The sequence below is a fragment of the Heterocephalus glaber genome, unplaced genomic scaffold (assembly GCF_053883595.1).
Source record: "Heterocephalus glaber isolate CG9 unplaced genomic scaffold, H.glaber_assembly_v1.0 deba00000071, whole genome shotgun sequence".
Lineage (NCBI taxonomy): Eukaryota > Metazoa > Chordata > Mammalia > Rodentia > Bathyergidae > Heterocephalus > Heterocephalus glaber.
In genome coordinates, this window is record NW_028258137.1 from 15,014,376 (window position 1) to 15,035,310 (window position 20,935).

Genomic DNA, 20,935 nt, shown 5'->3' on the forward strand with positions numbered 1-20,935 from the left:
TCTGCTTCTTGACTATTCTCCTTGTACCCAAATTCTTCCCTCTGCAGTTACTTCACTTGCTGACCCTGGCATCGTCCTTGCTGACCTTGGCTAGCTGGGCTTCAGTGCCACATCATCCCTCAACCACCCATGAGGATTGAAAGGCCCATCGGCCCCAGACAAACCACCTTTCCTCTGGCCACTGTCACCTGACCCTCCTCTATCAGCCTGACTCCCTCTCATCCTATCCAATCCACTAGGCCAACTGATGCCAAATGGGAGGTGTGGCAACTGGCATGAGGACTTACCCTGACCCTAGGGCACAGAGCAGAGGCTGGCATCACAGCTCGTGTGCTTGCCAGCTGGAACACAGGGAGGAATAAGGTGAGTCCCAGACACACCTGCATTAGCCCCCACATGCTATGGCCCTGGAAGTGTGCTAGTCACTGTAAGCACTTTCTTGGTAAGTGGGTTCTTTCCCACGAAGCTGTCTTGTTGATCAATTACCATCAGATACTGGCTTCAGACTGTTATATGCTGCACAGCTTCTAGAACTCCTTCCCATCTACCAAGGCATCCAATCTTAGACTCTCTGGGAGGCAAACACCACCATTCTACTAAAGTTGCTATGAGGACTGGCAAAATCAGTAGTATCCAAGGCACTATACCATACATAGAAATTATAGCAAATACAGACTCACACATATCTACAGGCATCCATGTATATTTGTATCTACATATGTTGCACACATATACATAAGTTGCCACCTATCTACAAGGACATATGAATACATCCCCCTTCTATCTTTGATGCATTCAACTTCCCCACTTTACTTATAAAACCCAAATTTTAGTGTTTTCCCAGGGTTCCCGTTCTTCAGCCCATGATCCCCACCGCACCCTGACCATCTCAGGTCTATAAGGGAAAGGAGGCGCCAGGCACGCCCAGGAAAGAAGACAATCCCACCGCCCACAATGTCGTTTCCCAGGTCCCTGTCATGACCTCATCAATCTCAAGTCTCTCTCCTTGGTAGCAGATGAAGTGGGAGCTAATGGAAAAGCTAAGCAAGTCAGCACCACTAAGGAAATGCCAATACTCATTCGTGATCAACATCAACACTTGACTGTTTTTATCCTACCCTGAACTGCTTCATCCCAACACTTAAATGACGCAGCTCCCGGGCAGGACCACGTCTTGTATAACGCCTGGTTCACAATGCTATTACTCATTAAGTGTCGACATAATAATTATCACAGATGGTGAATTCACAAGCAGGTTAGTTGCTGGCTGTAACGGGCTAGCCCACACTTGCCCCAGGCACAAGAGTTAGCAGTCAGAACACTATAAAACACACTGTTCTTTCTTCTTGTTATGTACTTATTTATTAGCATAGAGGAGAGGCTCACATTTTCTGTGAGAGTTGGTTTCAATAGGTTAAGCCTCTTTGAAGCCACATGAAAGAATCCTCTTTGTAGTCTGTAACTAACACAAATGACTTTGCACGTGACTGTGTTACATGCTACCTTGCTCCTGTCAACTCAACTTCCTTTCTCAATATGGCGTCTCTGGAGTACTTAAGTTGCTTCCTAGGAGTATTTCAAGAAAATAGGCCCTGGTTTCACACAAGTGACTGGGAGTAGTGGAGGTGTTTAAAAATAAAATTATTTGAGCCAACGGTGTTTCCCACCAAGGCTTGTGTTGTTTCTGACTCCACTGTTGTCCTGGTTTCCACGTAAGTCACTTCAGCCAGTGAATGCGACGGAGCCACTTGGGTTACAAAGCTGTCCCTGGTATCTTAGGTAGCAGGAGGGTGGGGTGGCACCATGAGAGCTGCTGGGCAGGGTGGGTGTAACTACAACATCAGCCTTAAAAAGCCAACAGGCTGTTGGATGCCAAGCCTGCACTATTAATTTGCATATGACATTAATTTTGCTGTCAGTGTGTTAATGTGTGATTAATTCTGTCATGGGTTAGAGCAAGGAGAATTAGTTAATTGTCAGAAACCCTTCTCATTCACTCTCATGCATCCCCCCCGCCTCCCTCTAACTTGCCCCTGTTTCCTCTTATTAAACTAACCTCCTGGGTTTTCTTCCTTCGGGGCACTTCTTTCCTATGAGATTTTAATCCCATCTCCTCCTACCCTTCTTGTAAATGCATTTGTAGGCCTGAGAAGTGCGAGTGCAGATAGATCTTACCCAGGTGGCCCAGCAGCAAGTCTGATCTCTGTCCAGGCAGCCTTGGGGTGGTTAGGGAAGGTCTGAGGACAGGGACATACAGGTCCCACTCACATTCAGGGTCAGCTGTCAATGCCCCGATACCTGTACACACTGTACCATCTGTGCTGTGGATGCTATGCAAATAACCTATGGCGCTGGAACAAGATGGAATGTGGCATTAATGCAAAGCCATAGCTGTGCTACAGAAACAAGCCACTTGCCCCCGGTTTTCCCTTGCTGCCCAGAGATGGGATGGCTTCTCCCTTTGGAACAATCTGTACCCACCATCAATGCAGCTTCAAAATCAGCTTGGCTGTAGTGAGACAAGTGCTGTCAATTATTCTATCACCTCAACAGCTAACCACACTTCTTTTTTTTTTTTTGGTAGCAGGGATCAAATTCGGGATCTTGAGCTTTCAAGGCCACACTTTTTTTTTTTTTTAAACAAACTCAAGTCTAGCAAAAAGAATCTTGAGGCCCTTAAATCTATAAAAAGAAGAATTCTAGAGCCCCATACTCTTGATGCCAGAACATTTCGAAGAATACAGGCACTGCCTGATGACAGCAGCAATGCCATGTATGCATGACGTCTGGTCAAGAAAGGGTGACCTTTTCCTGGTGAGGAAATTTGCCAGCTTGGCTAAAATGCAACCCACATATGTATCCACTTTGCCCATTCCTGTGTCTTTGGATTACCTCTTTTAATTTGGAAAGAATGAAGGAGGGAGAAGGACAGAGTGAAGGAAAATGAATTGACCACCACCTTCAATTTTACAATCATCCAGAATTTGTCTCATTTACAGGGCTGGGAAAGCACAGAAAGTGTCATCTTTCAGTAGTCCTCCCCAGTCGATTACCCAGGAGGGCTGAGACTGTCACCATCCAAGGGCAGGCAATGACCATAGGTTTCTCATCCTCTGGAGGATGTGAATAACACAGACTGCTACTCTCTGTCCCGGGCAAGTTACATAACACATGATGTTTATAGAAAAAAGGCTCTAGGTCTGTGTCTGAGAGCATGCTTTCAAGAGTTAACTTATACAATGGACCCTCAATTTACAACTCACCTGACAGGCGAACAACTTGGGTTAATTAGGTTAATGGAAGATTCATCTGCCTCTTGTTATCTATAGCAAGAACCCAGGTAAACATCCAGATCTCAGCTGTACCAACTTAGATACAACCAGACCTTGGGAACCCATCAAGTTCGTAAATCAAGGTCCATTGTATTCTATACAGTGAAGAGGAAGTAGGTAACTGAGACCTAGCTACATGTTGCAGTGACAATTTATGATTTTTTTTAAGTACAGGGCTTGCTCTATGCCTTGGAAGTGACTTTTAATTTAGAAACACATCTATCAATTGCAATTTTTTAATTAGCAAAGAGTCATGTTCTTACGGGCCATGATTATTCTAAGGTTTTGTCATTTTATTTCATACATGCCCCTACAGCTAAACTCCCACTAGATGACAGAGAGACAGAATACAATTTTCGCAGTAACCGACTGAACAGGGTTCCTAAGGAATGTGTATTTCCCATCCCTGCTTCAACCAGCCTGTCTCTCTCACAGTCACTCTATCCCTTCCTTCCTCAATACTACAAGCCACATAAATTGATGGAGGAGGCAAAAGAAGAGATGTGCCGTAACTTCACTTTTCAAACCCTTGTTTGTCTTAGAACCCCTCAAAAGTGTGTTAAAACAGAACCCACTGAAAAACTTTCTCAACCCTTTGTGGAAGTTACCAGCACTTTCTCACTGGACGTGTCTCTCTGATCAGCAGAACTTGGGTCCCTTCTTGTTTTTCATATTATTTAGCTCTAATTACTCTAACATGGGCATTATTTACACATGAAACTGGAATTACCCAGCACGTGGGAAACAGGTCTTGACCACCCATGGCCATTATAGATCCCATGACACTTTTGCTAAGTCAGCCAAATTCCAGCACCAACAGTAGGCCCAGCAGTTGCTGTGTTCAGACAAGGGAAGATTACATGCCCCAGCCCCTTGTGTACAAGGCAGACAGCACACAATTCCCAATTCCTGGTGCATTTGTAGGGTCTATCTATTCTTAGCATGGCGGGGGCTCCTTTTAGCACAAACTAGCACACCTCAGAACGGCTCGCTCTCCCTTTTCGGAGAGCTGACGTCCTACACACAAGGGACTGCTGAGACACCAACCAGCTCCTCCAGGGTGTGAGCCTTAAAGGAAAGTCTCAAACAAGGAGATGGGGTGGCAGAAAATAGGCGGCTCAGAGCAGTGAGCTTCAGGAGAGTTGTGACACAGGGGTTTCTCAGCTGTTCTCACTAAAATATCCCCTTAACATCTATTCAGGTATTTCTTACCTTGAGCATTCAGCATCTCTGACTTTCCATTCATTCTCCCAAAAAGATAAAGAATTTCCATTTCCTCCCATGAATCCCCGCTTGTACTGAGAATTGAACCCCAAGGCCTCTGCAATGGACTCCAACCTCAGCATCCCCCGCTGTGAGACCAGGTCTCACTAAGTGGCTAAACTGTCCAAGCTGGGCTCCAACCTAAATCCTCCTGCCTCAGCCTTCCAGTGTTAGAGGCGTGCAATGCTGTGCCCAGCTCCCCATGTATCTCAATCCGTCTGTCTTTTCACCTTCCTTCTTCCTCAGCTTCTCGCTCCGCATCACTCCTCTCCCTGCCAATCCTCCTCTGCTCCTCCCACAGACAGGGACAACCAAGTTCTTTCCCAAGAAACCCCTGCTCCAGGCAATGTCCCTGGCCTCCTGGTTCATCCTGGAATCTAGGATACATCGGTTCTCCCCCAGGTGCTGGTGACACGGGAGGTGACATCACATGTGAGAGAAAGAGGAACAGGGCTACAGAGTGACTTGGGGACATGCTCAGCCATCAACACACTCAGTAAAAAAAAGAACCGAAGATGGTGGTATTCCCAGGACCTGGTGACTGGCTAGGAGCCCTGAGGCAGGGTGCAGGCTGGCAGCAGCCCTCCCAGCCGCGCCCCTCCGAGCTGCCCCGGGTGGCTGGGAAAGGCTTCCCACGCCAGGCACGCTCCCAGCATTGTGCTCTCTCCAGCGCTCTCTCCCCACCAAAAACCCCGAGGCCTCCGGGAGTGTACACTAACCACAAGCCTTTGAGTGGCTCATGTATTTACAAACTGAGGCATGTCGAAATCAAAGGGGATACCACATGACATAATTCGCATTAAAATGTCAACAGGCTGACAATTTATAGAGTCAATCCACGGAAGGTAGGGAGGACTAAGACTTAGTAATTGTTTAATTCCTGCTGAAACCCACGGCTGCTGTGCCTTCGGGAAGCCAGGATGCGCTGGGGGCCTCCAGCCTGCTGCGCCCTGTGGGGCTGGCACAGCGCCAAGGCCAGGCAACAGGTTTAACCATTTAGGGCCCTTGCTGCGGAGATGGAGAGTGAGGCAGTGCCGGTGAGGGGAAGAAGGGAAGGAGGGGGAGGCAGGAGCACATGTCCTCCCACAGGCAGGTGCAGCTGACCAAATGGCTCAGGAGGTCCCACAGAAGGAAAAGTCCCCTCTGCTGTACCCATGGCACTCTCTTTCCCTGCTATGCACCCAGTCCCGCTTCCCTGACTGCTCCAGGCAGCAGCCAGCTCACTCGGGAGCCCTGAGGCAGGGACCAGCAATGTTTGCACCTCCAGGGTGACAGGCCCCCAACCTCTGGGCCATGACTCAAAATGGGCAGGGACCCTGTCATGACCGAAGCAGACCCTGGAAGTCTCTTCTGCCTCTCTCATCAGCAACACTGATCCGGCCATGGAACATAAAATACATAAAATTCCTTTTTGTGGAGGGGATACTGGGCCTTCACACTGAGCGACATCTCAAGCCCTTTATTTTCAAGACAGGGCCTTGCTAGGTTGCTAAATTGCCCAGGCTGCACTCTAATTTGCAGTCCTCCTGCCTCAGCCTTCCAGGGTGCTGGGCTTACAGGCTTGTACCACCACGCCCAGCTTCATAAAATACAAATTCTTATTGCCTGCTCCAGACTCAGTATTCTACACACAGACATGACTCTTCTCGGACTCTTGAAATTAGTCTTACTTGTGCTACTTCAAATTAACTGACCCTACTGCAGAAGGGGCCCTTCTAGGGGTGAAGGGCTGGTAAAAGGAATAGAACTGGTGGCGGGGGGGGGCGGGGGGGGCGGTTAACACTCAACTACACCCCAAGCTCTAACCCGAGTGATCTTTTTATCATTACATACAAAAGACACATCTAGAAAAGAGAAAGGATACATACAAGTATGATGGCTTTGTAATCATCTTACAGGAAATAAGTGAACATTCATTTGCCTTAGCCATGGAAAACCAATGTTCTGAAAAGGTGGCTTCATTCTGTGGGAGTTCTTCCCCGAGGATGCCCAAGGCCACGCGGGCTGCGACAGGGCCTCCACACAAGCTGTCTGTGTATAAACAGTGACACCTCATTCTCTCTTCTACCTCATTAACTGAGACACATTAAAACAAGTGTGCACTGGGAGCAGAAAATGAGACTGCTAAACCAAGCTGATATAATCCTCATCAGCTGTGGGAAATGAGACTGGGGTTTGAACTTCGCAGTGGCAGCAACTGCAGTGGTGGGGATGTGCTGGGCTCCCAGATGCCCCAGGAGGGAAAGGGGACTAGACAGGGGAAGAGGGGAAGGGAGGGAGGGAGGGGGAAGAGGAAGGAAAAGAGGGAGAGACAGACACAAGGAAGGAAGGGAAGGAGGAAAAGAGGGAAGAAATAACGAATTTACACCTTACAAGAAGAGTTTCCTGCTATTCTTTGTATCACTCCAAGGGAGAGAAGTGGTATCTGATTTTAAAATAAAATACTTTAAAAATTCTTCTGCACATTAAAAAAAAAAATCTTTGCCAAGTTATTCAGAATTGGAAGGAAAAGAGACGAAAGTGGGATTTTAAAAAAGAAAAAGAGGAGATCCACGTGGCCACAGCAGCCTACACACAGGCTTTGTGAAGGCAACGGGAGGCTCGAGGCCCAAAGACCTGAGACTCAAAAGGACCAGGACACAAGCTGCTCGTGCAATGACAAGAATGCCTCAGAAAGTAAAGGGCTAAGGGAAAGACAAAGGTAATTCGGAGCTGGATTCAGAGCTACGAAACAAAACTTGGCCTTGACTTTTCCAGCCATGGTCAACAGTGAATAACATCAGATCTAGACACATTTAGAAAAATACAAGACCTAACAGAGAGGAAAACAAAAGGAAGGTCTGCACATTGCCAAAATAAGGATGGGTAAGGTCACACCGCGAATAAATGACAGGCTCGTTACTAACAGGAGCGCGCGGAATGCAAAAGACTTGCGTGTAACAGCATAAAATGTAAAACTGGGCGCAAGGAGTAATAATCGACCCCTAGCCCACATCCTGCACATTACAATATCATATTTGATAGTAATAATTACCACATGGGAGATGAGTGTTGCTATGCAAAACTTTCTTTTGCATTTCTTCATTTGTGTTCAAATTTGCAACTTTAATGTGTTATTGCCCTTAATTTGCATCGCGTTTCATAGGTGTCTGCCAACACGCGCGGTGGGCAGGCGGCCTCCAGAGCTCTTTACAAGCAGCCGGAAACACAGGTTGCCAAAATTCAGTCCTCCTCCTGCCCATTTAATGCACCATTCAAACTGCAAAGAGCGGCTCTGTTTTTCAAGCCCACTTTCCAAATCTGCTCATAATGATCTAATCATCAGGCAGGCAATGAACCTGGTGAGATTTTTCTCTTGCACCTACTTTGTACATAGTTACGGATGTTACAGATGATTGTTTCATATTAACTCTAGCTTCTTCTGAATCAAGAAGGGAGGCCTCTCCTCCCACTTGTTGACTCAGCTGTAATCAGAGACTCTGTGTTGGCCATTTATTTCATTAAAACAAGGCGGGGGGGGGGCACCAGCTTTCAAAAAGGGGGCAGGGAAGATCTATGACTTAAGCAGCCAAGGCGATTCACATTCAATGTACAAATAGGGGAGAGGAGGAATTCAAGTTATATATATTAAAAAAAAAAAAAAAAGAAGGGAAAGGGAAGGGGAAAGGAGAAAGGGGAAGGAAAAAAGATGAGGGGAGGTGAGAAGGGGAGGAGAGAGGAGAGGAGGTTTCAGCCGAAGAAACACTGGAAATATCTGAAAGTAATAGATTACAAAGGGTGGCCATGGAAACCATTTTGCATACTTGACTGCAGGTGCTTGCTAAGGTGAGTGGAGCCTGAGATGGTACAGCCACAAGCAGGGACACAAATGTAAACATTAAAGGAAGGCTTCTAAGGCAAAGTGAAGTCACCCATGTCACTGACACTGTGGTTTTTCCATGTAAATGAACTCACTTTGGTTAAGGTGGGGACAGCACCTCTGCAGCACCTACCAACACTCTGCGGGTGCCCACAGGCTGCTCCCTACCTCCACAATATTTTGTGATAAAGACAAGGTGACAAAACACATGCTGATCCGGATACAAAACATGTGAAGATACCAGGGTCAGATGCAGTCTACTTTCAACTAGAGTTTAATTTTCTTTTCTTCAGTCTTTGCCCTTTACACTGTGCACATTTGGATGATAGTTTTGATGCTTTTTAAATTTTGTCTGGTTTTATTTCTTAGAGTGAATCTACATTAGCTTTGATCAGAAAAAATATATATGTAAGGGAATGATTTTTTTATACTTTTTTTTGGTACTGGGGATCGAACTCTGGTCCTTACACTTGCGAGGCAGGCGGCGGAACCACTGAGCTAAATCCCTGGCCCAAGAATGATTTTTTTTTTTTTTTAAAAAGGAATATAGGTCTCTCTGAGCTGTGTGCTCTACACCTATTTCTGAGCCTAAATTCTCACTTGCAACTAATTTTGGTCAAATAAGGGAAATATGGCTAGGGTGATGCTTGCTGGAATTTGTTTAAAAATAAAACAAAATATAAAACACTGATACCCCAGGTTATGCAGGGCAGTGTTATAAAATTATGGTCATAAAAGTAACTAACTTCTCAGAGAAGGGGCTGAATAAGTAGAAGCAAAAATAAAGCTGGACTAGGATGATTTTCTAATTTTTAAACGTACTGCACTTCTTGCTCTATGACTTAGGAAAGAGACAGAAGTATCTCTTTTTAAAAACTCCCACAAAGACATACTTTAAGTGTTTAAAAGGAACTCAGTGATGTGTCCAAGCTCCTTGTCCTTCACACAAGGCCACCACAGTCCAGCCAAGGTCAAGTTACTTGCTCAAAGTCATTTCAATAAACATCAGTCACTTTTCTCTTAAGGGAAATTCTTTCTCTTAAAAGGCGCGCACACACACACACACACACACACACACTCACACACACAAGTCTCACTGGCCTTTCTGTCCTCCAAACCAACAGCATGTCAAGTTCAAAGCTAATGAAAACCAAATCATAAAATAATATCAGTTATGTTGACTACATAAGACAACAGAAAATCAAATGCAGAACACTAATTTTCTTGAAAACAAAACACATTTTGTGCTATATGCTGACTCCACTGTAGACAGAGTCCATGTATTATATCTCATTTAACTCAATAGTCCTATTGGGCAGGTAGTTCTAGTAGCCTGTGTTACAGACGATGAACACAGAGGGATTAGGTGATGTATGTCCCAGACAGCCCAACACCAGGGAATTTCTCCCTCTTTAAAACCCCAGAAACTACCCAGGTTCCCTGTGAGACGGTGCTTCAGGATCCAATACTGCAGTTTTCTACTCTGCATCCTACTTGCCAAATGCCTGGCATTGAACAGGCATCCAGATACCTTTCAAGTGGCAAAGAGTCAATCTGCTGCTATTTATTTAACAAGAAGCAAAAATAAAACAGAGCCTCCTGACAAGCATCAACACACCCATATTTCGCTTATGTTACCAAAATTAGGCACAAGTGAGAATTTAGGCTTGGAAGCTGGCAACTCATGGGCATCCAAATACCTCTTGAAGGGCCAAGAGCAGTCAGCGTGCCTTCCACTGCCCTTCCTGCGTAGTTTGAGGGCTCTGCTTCCAGTAAAATGCATGCCCTTGTTTGCAAAAATAGAAATAACACATCTGGGCCCTGTGCTCGGAGACATGCCGGATGATAGTGCCCTGTCTGTGCAGCAGGAAAGTGGGGAGAGAGAGGAGGACAGCAGATGTGGGGGGACCTCCCAACAAACGCGAAGTTTCCGTGTGGTGGTGGTAGGGATGCCTAACCATTAGGTTTGGGTGTTTTAGCCCTACATTAAGAAAATTTTCAAAAGTAGGGAGAAGCTGAAAAAATCATATGGTAGACATTAACATCTCCACTATCCAGAAGTTAAAAGCAATGCTTTGCGGGACGTCTTTACCTATGTCCTCATCCAGCCATCGGTGTGCCTCACTGTTGTATTCCACATACCTTCTACCCTTCTTCAGACACTCCAGCAAGTGCTGTAGTTTAATAATTGTTTGTTGGGTTTTTACTGTGTAGCATTTTTACTATTTTTAACAGAAGACCAGACCAGGCTTCCTCACTAGCCAAACACCAAAAAGGCTGAAACTCCAGTGGAATGCTTAGCTCACCACTGATTTTCATTTCAAGGTTCTGTTAACCACACAGGCATGAGCGGAAGCACTGGGTACTACAATCAGATTAGGAAGATGGCTTCAGGTTTGGTACATAGAAGGACAAACATGTCTTTGTCCTCTGCCCAGCTCTGCGCAGCAGCTCACACATCTATGAGGTTACTCTCTTCTCAGGCTCCAGCCTCCCCGGCCCTCTTCTGACATAACTGGGTGCAGTTTCTCTCTCCCTCCACCTCCCTGTCCAGAAGGACAGCAAGTGCACTCACAGCAGTGGCTCTTACTCAATGGTAACTCTTTGCAGCCTACGTGGCAAGGTTTTGTGCAAATGGTATCATGACCCATTAGTGCAGTGGCTCTCGGGAAGGCTGTCCGAAAGCGAAACCAGACCTTGAAGGGTTAGGCTGGGCTGGCACATTTCTGTAAAGCTCAGGGACTGAGGGATCATGGAATCCACTGTAAAACACAACAGGCTAAAGTAGAACACAAAGTATCCAACTGTAGCACATAGAGGAAGGATGAAGTCATTGTGCACACAATTTCTTTCAATCGTATATACAAAATAACTATGATATGTATGTGATAGGTGGCCAGTGAAAATTGTATTTCTTTTAGCATCAAAGGCAACAAAGTTTAAAAGCCACTGCCCAGAGAACCAGTAAATTATTCTGCTCACAGAAAGTGCTCAAAGAGGTGTGGCATGAATAGAGGGGCAGGGGGCAGAAACAGAATGGGGCTCCCCTGTTACTGGGACTATGTTCCACTGTCAAGCATGCTTCTGAGCACAGGCGAGTGGCAGATTTGGGACTAAGGAAGCATCATTTAGACACAGACACTTGCCCAAGGAGGAGGGAATGGGCAGAGCAGAGGAGACTCTATGGCAGTGGTGACGAACTTACGGCACGAGTGCCACAGTGGGGCTGTTTTCATTATTGAAAGTTCTAAAAGGTTCGCCATCACTGCTCTATAGGACCATAAGGATTAGCTTTCTCGGGACGGAAGCCAATCTTTAAATTCCTAGGTTTAAGATTCCATCTTCTAGGCGGGCACAGCGATGCACACCTATACTCCCTGGACCCTGGGAAGCTGATGCAGAGAGATAACAAGTTCAAACCTAGCTTGGGCAACTTAGCCAGACCGTCTCAAAATAAAATACAAAGGGCTGGGGATGTAGCTCGTTGTGAAGGCCTTGGGTTCAATCTCCAATACAAAACACAGATAAAAAGTTCCACCTTTTAAAATCAAATCATCAGGTGACACTTGCTGCCAAGTCTACCTAACATCCACAAGACACAAGGATGCAAAGCTGGAAGAGAGTAAGCGGTTCCTGTTAAGGGTCTCACACTGAGCAGCGGAGAAATGTGAACCACACCATGAACTAAAAAGGCAATGTGTCCTTAAGAGACTGCCAGGCAGACAGGAACAGCTGTGAGGACAACAAAATGATTGGGGGTGGCAGAATTTTCGGAGCGTGAGCCAAGGTCAGCTGCACATGTGCACTTTCAAAGTGCTCTGACACGAGCTGCCCAGTCTTGTGGGGCTGTTTCTCAGCAGTCAATACAGGAGTGGAGCTCTGTGTAAAAGTCATGACAAAGACACGCGACAGATAGCTCTGGGATGCCCTGGTGCACACGAAACATCCAGTTTATTCTGACATCTGCTTTTGTACACAGAATTAGGAAAAATCAAGTGCTGAGACAGGGCTGCTGGACCAGACTGGAGGGTAGGCAAGCAAGCAGGGCACATTCTGCTGGTGCTCTGTCATTCAGTAAATACTCACTGGGCTGCTGTCAGAAACTGTGTTAGCACTAGAAACCCCACGATAAAAGGGTAACCATGGTCCCTGCAATCTTGGTAGACCAAAAAGTAAATGAACAAAAATAACTAATGACTATTGATGCAAAGAAGTAAATGCTAGTAAGTGATGACATAGCTACTTGAGAGTGAGTGGTCAGAAAAGGCCTCTTTAAGGACTGACTATAATCTGAGCTGACTGTCAAGGTCAGAGAAGTGCATTCCACACAGTAGAACGGCAGGTGCAGAGGGCCTGTGGCAGGTACAAGCTTGACACACTGAATAGTAAGAAAGCCAGTGTGGCTAATGTGTATTAGGTAAAGAGGAGAGGATTATAAGATGAGGTCAGCATGGTGGAAGTAACACAGATCCCACAGAGGTTTGTAAACCACAGCAAAACATCTGGCTTTTATCGTAAATGGGACAGAAAGCCATTGTTGGGTCTTTGCAAGGGCATGGCATGGCCTGATTTTCCTCTCCATAAAATCACTCAGTGGAGAGGGGGTTGTAAGGAGCAAGAGAAAAAGCAGGGAGAGCGCTAAGGCAGTGAGGGCTGAGGGGGGCTTGCAGGGGAAGGTGGCGGAAACCAGTCTCGAAGGGAGAGCTGATAGTATGAGTTGACAGATGGGCTGCATGGAGCAAAAGAGCTGCCCACTAAGTGTTCATAGCTTCTGGGTTTCAGCAAATGGTAGACCACAGGTAGACTGGGCCCTGACTGAGACGCGGGGAGTCCAGGAGAGAAAGTAGTTTAGTGGCGACAGTCATTTAGGGTCCTCTCTGGGCCATGCTAAGCTGAGAGATCATTTATGAGACAATTCCAATGCAAACATCCAGCAGGGAGCTGGATATGGGCAGCAGTCAGGGCTACGGACAAAGCCTCAGGTGTCATCAGAAGGTAGATGATGCTCAAAACCACTGGGTGACTTAGGGAGGCTCCTAGGTTAGAAAAGGGGGTGGGGGTGGGGGCGCTGGCCATGCCCTGGGGGTTCCTGCTGCCTACTACTGTCCAGTAACAGAAAGGAAACCTGCAGAGAAAAGAAGGGGCCCTGGAGCAAAGGTCGCAAGGGATCAGAATGCAGAGGGGATTTGGCAGTGCTGGTGACCTCGATGGCAAAATGTCACTCCCTCATCCAGTGACAGAGACATCACAAGTTCACTTTCAGGGTGACGAGGGCAAGGAGTAGCTGGCCAGAGAGAACTCGGTCACTACAGCCTTGGGCAGATGCCATCAAGCCCAGAGGACCAGCTGACCTCCTCAGGTACAGGCAGACTGCTTCAGGTCCCCAGCCACCATCTGCAGCCCGACCCACTCTTGTACCTCCTGCAGAAACATGCTCACCTATCCCTTTGTTCCAGTCCAGCACTGAGGAGGGAAGCAGCCAAAATGCCAGCTCCCTCCTGCCTCCCAACCCACCTCCTCTGTCTCCAAGAACCTTTCTGTCCCAGGCATGAGCTGTTCAGCGACACGAACATCACTGGCATCCTGTTCCTCATAACCGTCGCTGTCAAAAGGCACCTTTGAAACACTCCTCAGCTACTTTCCTCACAAACAAATTTGCTTCCAGTAAAGACAGGATGACGGCAAGGGAAGGAAGAGAACACTCACCAGAGTCTACTTGCTCTGTATCCTCCATAGGCACCCACAGTGCTGATGGCACCCGTAACCTCCACGAGCACCCCATAATCTTCAGAGGCTTACCAGCAAGCCATGGGGTGAAACATGCTGGTACCGAGGCAGAAATCAGCCCAATGTCAAGTGGTACTACATAAGCTCAGGGCGCAGAAACTGGCTGTGGCCACAGCGCTAGAGAGACTTTATGGGAAAACATGGATGGGTCAGCGGAGCCTAAAGAAGGCCTAAAGAAACATGCTATTTCTGGGCCGGGGATTCAGCTCAGTGGTTCTGGCACCTGCCTCACAAGCGCAAGGTCCCAAGTTCGATCCCCGGTACCAAAAAAAAAACCAAAAAGAAATATGGTATTTCTTAGAGTCTGATCAGAAAGACATTTTTCCAATGAGACCTAGAGCCTATCTAAGGAATGTGGGACACGTGCAACTGAATCTCAAAAGAAATGAGCATTTAAAATGACATGTTGGATTAATTAGCCGTGTAATTAGCACACACACACACCCCCACCGTGGACTGGGGCTTTGTTGCTGCTGTCAGAACCCTCCCCAGGTGAGACTTTAAATGCCACACTCCAAGAGGAATGAAGAGCAGGCCAGGGAGGGCAGAAAAGCATCTGACTTTGCGTGGGGAGACAAGTAAGAAGGGAGAGGGAGTTTCTGGAGAACTTTTGGGGCCTTTTGGGAGCTGGGACACCCGAGAGGAAAGTTATGGACAGTGTAAAGACTGGGCAAACCCAGATGCCTGAGTCACAGTGCGGCAAAAGCTCAGAGCCACGAATGGCAGCAGGATGATGGAGGAGGAGAGTGCAGGGTCCGGATTCAAAGGAGGATGCCGTACTCTGAGAATGGACAGAGGTCAGGACTCTGGTCCCCAGAGAAGCCATTTGGTTTTCCTACGCAGACAGCTGCAGCCATCGCTAATGGGAACCAAGTCTGGGTAAAGAAATAATAATAAAAATGGCCAGAGCCTAATCCGAGCACCAGAAAGTGAACAAACAGACACAAACAGGGGTAGCCAGCCAAAGCACTCCCACGGTGCTTCCTAAACCACAGCTGGCTTTGGAGTCATACTCGCTGACTAATGTCTAGGACAGCGAGGAAATCACAGCCCCGGGACCAACGCCACTTGGCTGTGCCAACTACAAGAGCCAAGGAATGCGCCCTGAGCTCCTTTATCTTTAATTATTTTAGAAAATAAGGGGGATGGGAATGGAGGGGAAACACACTAGGAGGCACAGCACGTTCTGGAAGACTGCGCTGAAAACGGCCTCGGAGGAGCAGACTCTGCTAGAGTGATCCTCTGGGGGACACTTGTGTCCCCAGCCACAGTGTCTAATTCAGGAGCTCACACACCTGACACCTGCTTGTCTCCCCACCTTTCCAACCAAATGAGGGTTCTCATGAATACGAAAGGAAGACAGGGAACAGTGTGCAGGGCCAGGGTACCCATTACTGAGAGTATGCAGAAGGGCGGGGACTCGGCCTCCCAGCACAAGCTGCTAACAAAGAGTTCCCAAACACAGAGGCTTTCAGATAACAGGCTACTGACCCAGGAGCCCCATCTGCACAAATCCTACTCCAGGGCTTGGCACAAAGATGGCGCTTGGGAAGTGGTGCAGACCCCACGGGAAGAAATTCCTCCCCCATGTATTTGTTTCTCAGAGGCTCCACCGGGGAGCAGTCAGAGAGACCCTAGGCTCTGGTGAGCTTGGGCCTTCAGGGCTGAGGTATGGATCAACAGGAAGGCAGATCCCGGGACCAGGTGAGGGCACTTTCTATCACAGAACCTGAGTGACAGGTGTCACCCAGGGGAAGCCACAGAGGTCAGCTCAGAAGTGACTACAAAGGCCTAACAAGGCCTCCCTGAGCAGGAGCCTGTAGCCAGACAGAGGAAGCAGGCAGACGCCAAAGGGCCAGCAAAGGATGAGCAGTCCCTGCCATCATTCCAATGCACAGGCCGTCCTGGCAAAGAAAATGTCAGAACAACTGTTGACCTAAGAGACCAGAAATGCTTTGGAGGCCCCATCCCGAGTCTGGACACCTGCCCTACTCATTAACAGTTACAGATCAAATATCACTGGTAGATAAACACTTCTAACCTCCTCACAAGAGTTTGCCTTTTACAGGCGGAGGAGGCAGGCCCTAGAGAAGGTTCCTAATCATTCTTGACGAGCACTCCCAGTCCAATTCTTCTCTGTCTTTCTTCTTAGCAAAATATGCACTGCAGGCACTGGGTCCTCCACGGACAATGACCAACACTCAAGAGTGGTGGTTTTTTAACACCTGAACAACAACAGGAGGAGCCTGAGGAGGCCTGGTTTGCGCAAGCGCAGTAACGTGGTTGGCAAAGCTGGGGAAGACAGAACTGAGCATGCTGCCGTGCCCCTCCCCCCAAACATCTCAATAACGGGAAACAGTGAGAGGAAACTATTGAAATTTTAAATTGAATAGCACTGGAGAAATTTTCAGTTTTCATGATAGGAAAAAGCATTTTATTCCATGTAGAAAATGTGAAAATCTGGTTTGACAGTTTTCTATAAATAACAAAAACTGGAAATCGTCACTAGAGGTGTTTGTCATTTTCTTCTTTTGTTGGGAACCACTGGGGTGGGGGCAAGAGAAGTTCTTCAAACAAGGAAGCCACTTATCTTTCCTTGGATTCCTACAGAGCCTGCTGGCAGGTCACCTCGAAAGAATTTCTTCACCCTCCAGAGACAGATTTGCCAAGTAAAATACAGGATGCCCACTTAAATGTGGATTTCAGATACATATGTACACGTTACGGGACATACACTGAATCCATCTGAAATTTCATGTGAAATTTACATTTAACTGCATGCTCCACGTTCTTATTTGCTATAATGAGCAACCCAGCCCTGTGGCCAGTGCAGGAGCACTGCCACTCAAGGGTCACCACCCTCATCTTGAGGTCTTCAGTCGTCTCCATCTCTTCTGCAAGTGACAGAATTCAGGTCTCTAAACATTTTAAACTTTCATCTGACATCCTGTTTGCTACACACACACACACACACACACACACACACACACACACACACACACCCACACCCCAAAGTGCTGGAAATCTAATTTTATGGAAGTATAAAATTACGTAGTACTACACCAAAATGGTTTTCATATGAACAGCCTTTCCCAACCTACACTTAAATAGTATTTATAGTTTCGAGTTATGTTTAAAACAGAAGAAAGAACGTGGTTCAGGTATACTATGTAATTATTTAAAAACTCTTGCCTTTTCCTGACAGTGTTCTTGACAATGCCTAATTGTTCCCTTACAATTTCCCTTTCAAAACAAAAAAACCAGAAACACCTGTTGGAACTATATGTATTCAAATGTGCCCTTTGAGTCCAAGTCCTCAGCAAGTCGAGAGGATTCAAAATGGGTTCACGCTTCTGCCCCTTGTGCAGCACCTGCCCCACAGGCTCTCCCGCTGGCCGGGTTTGCTGCGAACCAGCCCAACACAGACTTACTCTCAAACGCAACACACCATCCACAGCAAAACTCTAAGGGCCACAGGCTGCCCCTGAGGAGGCAGGTGTTGTGGGCGCAAAGAATTCCCACAGGTGGGAGTGGGGTGCACGGAGCTGAAAGTTCCAGAAAGTTTTAACTTGAGGATTGGCGAGGGGAGGCTCTCAAGTATTCTAACAAAGCAGCAGTTATTAGAGCTTGTGTAATTAGACCCCCTTGCTCCTCAGCCTGGAGCCCAGGGTACACCTTTGGAACCCAAAAGGAGACTTGCAATAGCCCCTGAGAACTGTACTGGAAACAGGAGACACGGTCACGCTCTCCACATGCTGCTGCGATGCAAGCTTCAGGGGAGAGAGCTTCCAGGACTCTTGGGGCTTGTTCCCAGTCCCTTTCTAAAAGGTGAATGGTGAGATCCACAGTTCCACTCTCGTACCAGAACACAACTTGGTCCCTGTTCAAAGCCCCTGCTTCTTTTAGAAAATCCCTCATCCCAGAGGATTTGATGAAGGCAGTGAGTTCAACAAACTCCTTTCTGGGGGAATATGCCAGAGAGAAACAAGAAAAGGCGAGAGAGAGGCTGACACCTAATACCCAAGAATTTAAATGTCTGAAAAGAGAACTGGCCTTTTTGCCCCTTCTTCCTCTCCACCCCTCTGATAAAGACCACTATTGTGTGTGTGTGCGTGCGTGCACGTGCGTGTGAGTGTGTTGCAGAGCTGGAGATTGAATTCATGCCCTCACTCATGCTATGCAAGCTACATACTAAGACTTATTAAAAAATTTTTATTTATATAGAGAGTCTTGCTAAGTTGCCCAGGCTGGCCTTGAACATGGCAATCCTCCTGCCTCAGACTCCCATACACAAAATACACTCCTCATGGATAAAAGGTGGGGGCAGGGGGTTGCTGAAGAAATCAATGAAGCAGTGTCACTTGCCTGAGCATGAACAGAGTCCTACGATGCTCCCTAGCTTGTGGCCTGTAACCCCTCTGGGCCTCAGGGTCCTCACTTGAAATGAGGCAAAATAACAGAGATGCAATCAGTTAATATATGTAAAGCAGCTAGTAAATGACAGATATATCTTGGCAAAGAGAGGGCCTCCCTGTGAAAAAAGAAAAGTTAGAACCACACAGATTGACAAACTAGACTGCATAAAATGTAAAGTTATCTGTTTATCAAAATGTGCCATAAGCAAAATTAAAGCTGGTGAAAGAACAGGAGAAACTATTGCAGCGTGCATAGTACATCAAGGATTGCAGGCTCTCAGATAAGCAAGGATTAGAAAAAGGAACAAACCAAGGAAACTAACAGGCAAAGGCTATAAACAGGAAAGCCACGAAAAATGCAAATGGCAAATAAATACTTGAAAAAAAATGCTCACCTTATCTAATAATTAAAAAGATTCATGGCAGACCAATGTTGTCTATCTGACGATGAAGACAGAAAATAACAATACGGTGCTGGCCACTGTGTGGGGCTGGCACCCTCTGCCATGAGGGAATGAAACAGTTTTCACTCTTCTGAGGGACTAATGGGCAGTACAATCCCCTTCTGGGACAGCAGGATAGTATTTCCTAACTCATTATTAGTAATATCATAACAGTGACAATAACTTCAATGTACACCAATAAGCAAGTTAATGCACAGAATACTATGCAGCCATTAAAAAATAATTCAGATCTATACTGTACATGCTGACCTAAAATGATTCTCATGATAAAAAGTTACATGACAAAGCTGAATGCACAGCATGCATCCATAGAGTTTTAAGCACACCTACACATATGCAAACGCACACACATTTGTACAGCAGCACAGAAAGAAGCCCAGAAGAATACAAGCAAAATATAACAATGGCTTGCTTTTGGAGAGTGAGGTCAGAGTAGAAAAAGTCTTTCAATTTAACAGTTACTGAAAAAAGTACACAAAGATACTTTAAGAGGTCTTGAGTATAATTATACATGCTATCATTCGAGTTTTGTAAAATTCTTAAGTCACATATAAAGATAAAATAAAAACGCACCACTGTGTGGTATGCTTAAGCTGATAGTCATTTTCTCTTATCCTGGATTTTGAATGAACATGTATGACTCATATTACTTTAACCACCAAAAATAAGCAATCCACATTTTATTAGCTTACACTTGGGGTAAACATAATGCTAACTATGTACAAAAAATTAAGAACACAGTAATATTCTAATGGGTCTAATCTGTGTTTTACTGTCTATGAAAGGATTCGAGGGGAAGGAAAGGAGAGAGAGAGACAGAGAGAACAGAACAAATATACTTTGCATTTAGAAAAAAAGAAGAGAAGGGCTCTGGTCAATGGTTGTAGAACTGGTTTTTCAACAAGTGGCATATTAAGTGCAGGACTCAAAAAAACAATATCTAATACAATTTCACTTCCATTATGTGGAGTCTAAGGTGTGGAGCCAAAAGGTAACAGTGGCCCTACCTTCCTGACCTGAGGGCGTGCGCCATGCCCCAGCCAGCGTGACCCAGCCAACGCTTGCACCTTCCATCCTCAGCTGAATGGATGAAGTAACACCTGAGGTGGGCAGGTTCAGGTGAAGGTGGGTGGGACACTTGTGGCCAGAAAAAAAGGCAAGGAACCTCCACAGCAAGTTACCAACTTTCCACAGCACAAGCCATCGGCAAGGAGCCCCAGCCATCCAGCAAGGGAAAGGGACTTCAGAGCCCCAGTTGCTCCGGAGAAAGCAAAGGCTAAATGTGCTAAAATTTACCAACACATCTGGCCTTTCACACCTTCTAAATCACCTTGGGAAAAACCTCCCCCCTTTTCATTTCTGGTTGAAGGCACCAAAGTAGGGGAAGAAGGCAGCGGAAGTATGCACTGAAACAAACCCAAAAGAGTCTCCCTAATGAGAAAACAAGGTTGGAAGAAACCCGGCTCCAGAGTCACGATGGAAACCAGGTGACACCTGCACACAGCCACCCTGGGGTGAAGGGCACGGGAGGGAGCAGGGGCTGGAGGATGGGGCTCCCCAGAGGATTTATGAGCTTCCCTGTCTGGGCTAGACAAAGGCCGCAGTCTCCACTTCAGGAATGAAGTGTGCAGCTGTCTTCCTGCACCCCAGAGCCCCCCCAGTGCACCATTAAGGAGATGAAGAATGCAGATTTCGAACCAAAGCATCATCTGAATGTTCACCGTCTTGATTTGCCCATCCACCATACAACAATTTTATGGCCCCACTGGGAGACTGGGCCCCAGCGAGCTTCTGATGCATCAGGGAAAGAAGCGA

General features: G+C 46.6%; 1 protein-coding gene across 8 annotated transcripts in view; it reads right to left on the bottom strand.

The window, feature by feature from the left end:
* The window catches only part of Zfhx3 (zinc finger homeobox 3), a 246,104-nt gene that overhangs the window by 124,808 nt on the left and 100,361 nt on the right, over window positions 1-20,935 (bottom strand). The window lies entirely within an intron of this gene.